The following is a 6,000-nucleotide window of genomic DNA, read 5'->3' on the forward strand; positions in this document are numbered from 1 at the left end:
AGGACCAATAAAGAAAAAATAACCTCTTGTATGTACATAGAAAGGTTAATTTAAAAGCAAAATACTGTGGATGCTGGAAATCTGAAATAAAAACAGAAAATGCTGCAAAAACTCAGCAGGTCTGGCAGTATCTATGGAGAGAGAAACAGAGTTAATGTTTCAAGTTCATATGACTCTTCTTCAGAGCCAGAGTTAATTGATTGGTTAGGAATAATATGTACAAGCTACATAAACATAGAACTAGGTTAGACGCTGAGAGATTTTTCTTTTTCTAGAAGGCTATCGATCCTTTAGGACAGTTTTCCAGCTCATGCAGATTAACTACAAAAATTCAAGAGGGAGCTGGGCAAGTTCCTGGGGGAGACCAACATTGCTGTGTACAAAAGGTGAGTTACAAAAGGCTATCATGGTCATTGTTATCTCCTGAAACTCTCTTTTGATTGCTTTCCCTGACTTGATGAATGATGTCATTTTTTTCTAGTTTTTGCAACTCTCAGGAGTCTGCAAGGCTGCTGGTGGGCTAGAAGTATTGGGAGACAAATAATACAAAATAAAATCAAGCTAGGTAAACAAAATATAGTAAAGAACCAAAAAATATTAGAAAGCTAAGAGACGGTATGAGGAAAGACGGATAAATAACCAAAGGGAAATAGCAATTACTTTTTATCCATTTATAACATTAAAATAACTGTTAAGGAAAGAGCAGAGCCAATTAAATATAAAATAAGAATTCTTCTTGTGAAGGGTGAAAACATTGGAGAGATAATAAATGAGACCTCCGCCCTTTTTTGTTTACAGAAGAGCGTACGGATACAGGAGGAAGAAGTGATTCAGGTTGGTGGAGCTGAAGTTGGAAGAGGCACCAGCTATCTTGGCTTACATCCTAGAATGATCAGGGAAAATAGAGAGCAAATATCAGAGGCTCTGACCACAATCTTTCAAGCATCCTTGAATGTGGAAGTTGTGCTAGAGGACTGGAGGGTTGCCTCTTTTACACTTCTGTTCAGAAAGAGAGACATCAGGTAGCCATAGATTGGCAGTGGATAAGCTTCTACAGACTATAATATTTGATAAAATAAGTACTCACCTAGAAAGACATGACTAGGGACAGCCAACATGGATTTGTGAAGGCAAGTCAGTCTGATAAATGATGAATTGGGCTTTTTGAGGAAACAACAGAGGGTAATGAAAAGGAAGCAGATGGGAGAAAGAGAGAGAGATGGGGGGGGAAGTGAAAGTGAGGGTGGAAGGAAAATAGGAGGGCAAATGGGGTAGAGAAAGTGAGTAGTATGGAGGAGGATGTGTGAAGGATGGTTGATGGAATAGGGATCCAAGGGGTGGTGATGTTGGTTTGTGGGGGGGATGGGGTTGGGGGGGGGGGGGCGATGGGGTTGGGGGGATTGTGGGGGGGGGCGATGGGGTTGGGGGGATTGTGGGGGGGGGGCGATGGGGTTGGGGGGATTGTGGGGGGGGGGGCGATGGGGTTGGGGGGATTGTGGGGGGGGGGGGGGGCGATGGGGTTGGGGGGTGGTGGGGGGGGGAGTGGGTGGGGGGGGGGATTGTGGGGGGGGGGGGCGATGGGGTTGGGGGGATTGTGGGGGGGGGGGCGATGGGGTTGGGGGGATTGTGGGGGGGGGGGGCGATGGGGTTGGGGGATTGTGGGGGGGGGGGGGCGATGGGGTTGGGGGGATTGTGGGGGGGGGGCGATGGGGTTGGGGGGATTGTGGGGGGGGGGGGGCGATGGGTTGGGGGGATTGTGGGGGGGGGGGCGATGGGGTTGGGGGGATTGTGGGGGGGGGGCGATGGGGGTTGGGGGGATTGTGGGGGGGGGGGCGATGGGGTTGGGGGGATTGTGGGGGGGGGGGGCGATGGGGTTGGGGGGATTGTGGGGGGGGGGCGATGGGGTTGGGGGGATTGTGGGGGGGGGGCGATGGGGTTGGGGGGATTGTGGGGGGGGGGCGATGGGGTTGGGGGGATTGTGGGGGGGGGGGCGATGGGGTTGGGGGGGATTGTGGGGGGGGGGGCGATGGGGTTGGGGGGATTGTGGGGGGGGGGCGATGGGGTTGGGGGGATTGTGGGGGGGGGGCGATGGGGTTGGGGGGATTGTGGGGGGGGGGCGATGGGGTTGGGGGGATTGTGGGGGGGGGGCGATGGGGTTGGGGGGATTGTGGGGGGGGGGCGATGGGGTTGGGGGGATTGTGGGGGGGGGGCGATGGGGTTGGGGGGATTGTGGGGGGGGGGGCGATGGGGTTGGGGGGATTGTGGGGGGGGGGGCGATGGGGTTGGGGGATTGTGGGGGGGGGGGCGATGGGGTTGGGGGGATTGTGGGGGGGGGGCGATGGGGTTGGGGGGATTGTGGGGGGGGGGCGATGGGGTTGGGGGGATTGTGGGGGGGGGGGCGATGGGGTTGGGGGATTGTGGGGGGGGGGGCGATGGGGTTGGGGGGATTGTGGGGGGGGGGCGATGGGGTTGGGGGGATTGTGGGGGGGGGGCGATGGGGTTGGGGGGATTGTGGGGGGGGGGCGATGGGGTTGGGGGGATTGTGGGGGGGGGGCGATGGGGTTGGGGGGATTGTGGGGGGGGGGCGATGGGGTTGGGGGGATTGTGGGGGGGGGGGCGATGGGGTTGGGGGGATTGTGGGGGGGGGGCGATGGGGTTGGGGGGATTGTGGGGGGGGGGGCGATGGGGTTGGGGGGATTGTGGGGGGGGGGCGATGGGGTTGGGGGGATTGTGGGGGGGGGGGCGATGGGGTTGGGGGATTGTGGGGGGGGGGGCGATGGGGTTGGGGGGATTGTGGGGGGGGGGCGATGGGGTTGGGGGGATTGTGGGGGGGGGGCGATGGGGTTGGGGGGATTGTGGGGGGGGGGGCGATGGGGTTGGGGGGATTGTGGGGGGGGGGGCGATGGGGTTGGGGGGATTGTGGGGGGGGGGGCGATGGGGTTGGGGGGATTGTGGGGGGGGGGGCGATGGGTGGGGGATTGGGGGGGGCGATGGGTTGGGGGGATTGTGGGGGGGGGGGCGATGGGGTTGGGGGGATTGTGGGGGGGGGGGGCGATGGGGTTGGGGGGATTGTGGGGGGGGGGGCGATGGGGTTGGGGGGATTGTGGGGGGGGGGGGCGATGGGGTTGGGGGGATTGTGGGGGGGGGCGATGGGGTTGGGGGGGATTGTGGGGGGGGGGGCGATGGGGTTGGGGGGATTGTGGGGGGGGGGGCGATGGGGTTGGGGGATTGTGGGGGGGGGGGCGATGGGGTTGGGGGGATTGTGGGGGGGGGGGCGATGGGGTTGGGGGGATTGTGGGGGGGGGGGCGATGGGGTTGGGGGGATTGTGGGGGGGGGGGCGATGGGGTTGGGGGGATTGTGGGGGGGGGGCGATGGGGTTGGGGGGATTGTGGGGGGGGGGGGGCGATGGGGGTTGGGGGGATTGTGGGGGGGGGGCGATGGGGTTGGGGGGATTGTGGGGGGGGGGGCGGGCGATGGGGTTGGGGGGATTGTGGGGGGGGGGGCGATGGGGTTGGGGGGATTGTGGGGGGGGGGGCGATGGGGTTGGGGGGATTGTGGGGGGGGTGGGATGGGGTTGGGGGGATTGTGGGGGGGGGGGGCGGATGGGGTTTGGGGGGGATTGTGGGGGGGGGTGGGATGGGGTTGGGGGGATTGTGGGGGGGGTGGGATGGGGTTGGGGGGATTGTGGGGGGGGTGGATGGGGTTGGGGGGATTGTGGGGGGGGGTGGGATGGGGTTGGGGGGATTGTGGGGGGGTGGGTGGGATGGGGTTGGGGGGATTGTGGGGGGGGTGGGATGGGGTTGGGGGGATTGTGGGGGGGGTGGGATGGGGTTGGGGGGATTGTGGGGGGGGTGGGATGGGGTTGGGGGGATTGTGGGGGGGGTGGGATGGGGTTGGGGGGATTGTGGGGGGGGTGGGATGGGGTTGGGGGGATTGTGGGGGGGGGGATTGTTGGGGTTGGGGGGATTGTGGGGGGGGGATTGTGGGGGGGGGGATTGTTGGGGTTGGGGGGATTGTGGGGGGCGGGATTGTTGGGGTTGGGGGGATTGTGGGCGGGGGATGGGGTTGGGGGGATTGTTGGGGTTGGGGGGATTGTGGGGGGGGGGGATGGGGTTGGGGGGATTGTGGGCGGGGGATGGGGTTGGGGGGATTGTTGGGGTTGGGGATGGGGTTGGGGGGATTGTGGGGGGGGGGGGGATGGGGTTGGGGGGATTGTGGGGGGGGGGATGGGGTTGGGGGGATTGTGGGGGGGGGGGATGGGGTTGGGGGGATTGTGGGGGGGGGGATGGGGTTGGGGGGATTGTGGGGGGGGTGGGATGGGGTTGGGGGGATTGTGGGGGGGGTGGGATGGGGTTGGGGGGATTGTGGGGGGGGGGATTGTTGGGGTTGGGGGGATTGTGGGGGGGGTGGGATGGGGTTGGGGGGATTGTGGGGGGGGGATTGTGGGGGGGGGGATTGTTGGGGTTGGGGGGATTGTGGGCGGGGGATGGGGTTGGGGGGATTGTGGGGGGGGGATGGGGTTGGGGGGATTGTTGGGGTTGGGGGGATTGTGGGGGGGGGGTGCGGTTGGGGGATTGTTGGGGTTGGGGGATTGTGGGGGGGGTGGGATGGGGTTGGGGGGATTGTGGGGGGGGGGATTGTTGGGGTTGGGGGGATTGTGGGGGGGGGATGGGGTTGGGGGGATTGTGGGGGGGGGGCGATGGGGTTGGGGGGATTGTGGGGGGGGGGGCGATGGGGTTGGGGGGATTGTGGGGGGGGGGCGATGGGGTTGGGGGATTGTGGGGGGGGGGCGATGGGGTTGGGGGGATTGTGGGGGGGGGGCGATGGGGTTGGGGGGATTGTGGGGGGGGGGCGATGGGGTTGGGGGGATTGTGGGGGGGGGGCGATGGGGTTGGGGGGATTGTGGGGGGGGGGGCGATGGGGTTGGGGGGATTGTGGGGGGGGGGCGATGGGGTTGGGGGGATTGTGGGGGGGGGGCGATGGGGTTGGGGGGATTGTGGGGGGGGGGCGATGGGGTTGGGGGGATTGTGGGGGGGGGGCGATGGGGTTGGGGGGATTGTGGGGGGGGGGCGATGGGGTTGGGGGGATTGTGGGGGGGGGCGATGGGTTGGGGGGATTGTGGGGGGGGGGCGAAGGGGTTGGGGGATTGTGGGGGGGGGCGATGGGGTTGGGGGGATTGTGGGGGGGGGGCGATGGGGTTGGGGGGATTGTGGGGGGGGGGGCGATGGGGTTGGGGGGATTGTGGGGGGGGGGCGATGGGGTTGGGGGGATTGTGGGGGGGGGGGCGATGGGGTTGGGGGGATTGTGGGGGGGGGGGCGATGGGGTTGGGGGGATTGTGGGGGGGGGGCGATGGGGTTGGGGGGATTGTGGGGGGGGGGGCGATGGGGTTGGGGGGATTGTGGGGGGGGGGGCGATGGGGTTGGGGGATTGTGGGGGGGGGGGGCGCTGGGGGTTGGGGGGATTGTGGGGGGGGGGCGATGGGGTTGGGGGGATTGTGGGGGGGGGGGCGATGGGGTTGGGGGGATTGTGGGGGGGGGGCGATGGGGTTGGGGGGATTGTGGGGGGGGGGGCGATGGGGTTGGGGGGATTGTGGGGGGGGGGGGGCGATGGGGTTGGGGGGATTGTGGGGGGGGGGGCGATGGGGTTGGGGGGATTGTGGGGGGGGGGGCGATGGGGGTTGGGGGGATTGTGGGGGGGGGGCGATGGGGTTGGGGGGATTGTGGGGGGGGGGCGATGGGGTTGGGGGGATTGTGGGGGGGGGGGCGATGGGGTTGGGGGGATTGTGGGGGGGGGGGCGATGGGGTTGGGGGGATTGTGGGGGGGGGGCGATGGGGTTGGGGGGATTGTGGGGGGGGGGGGCGATGGGGTTGGGGGGATTGTGGGGGGGGTGGGATGGGGTTGGGGGGATTGTGGGGGGGGGGCGATGGGGTTGGGGGGATTGTGGGGGGGGTGGGATGGGGTTGGGGGGATTGTGGGGGGGGGGATGGGGTTGGGGGGG

This window comes from Carcharodon carcharias, chromosome 20 (genome assembly GCF_017639515.1).
Source record: "Carcharodon carcharias isolate sCarCar2 chromosome 20, sCarCar2.pri, whole genome shotgun sequence".
NCBI classification, from domain to species: Eukaryota; Metazoa; Chordata; class Chondrichthyes; order Lamniformes; family Lamnidae; genus Carcharodon; species Carcharodon carcharias.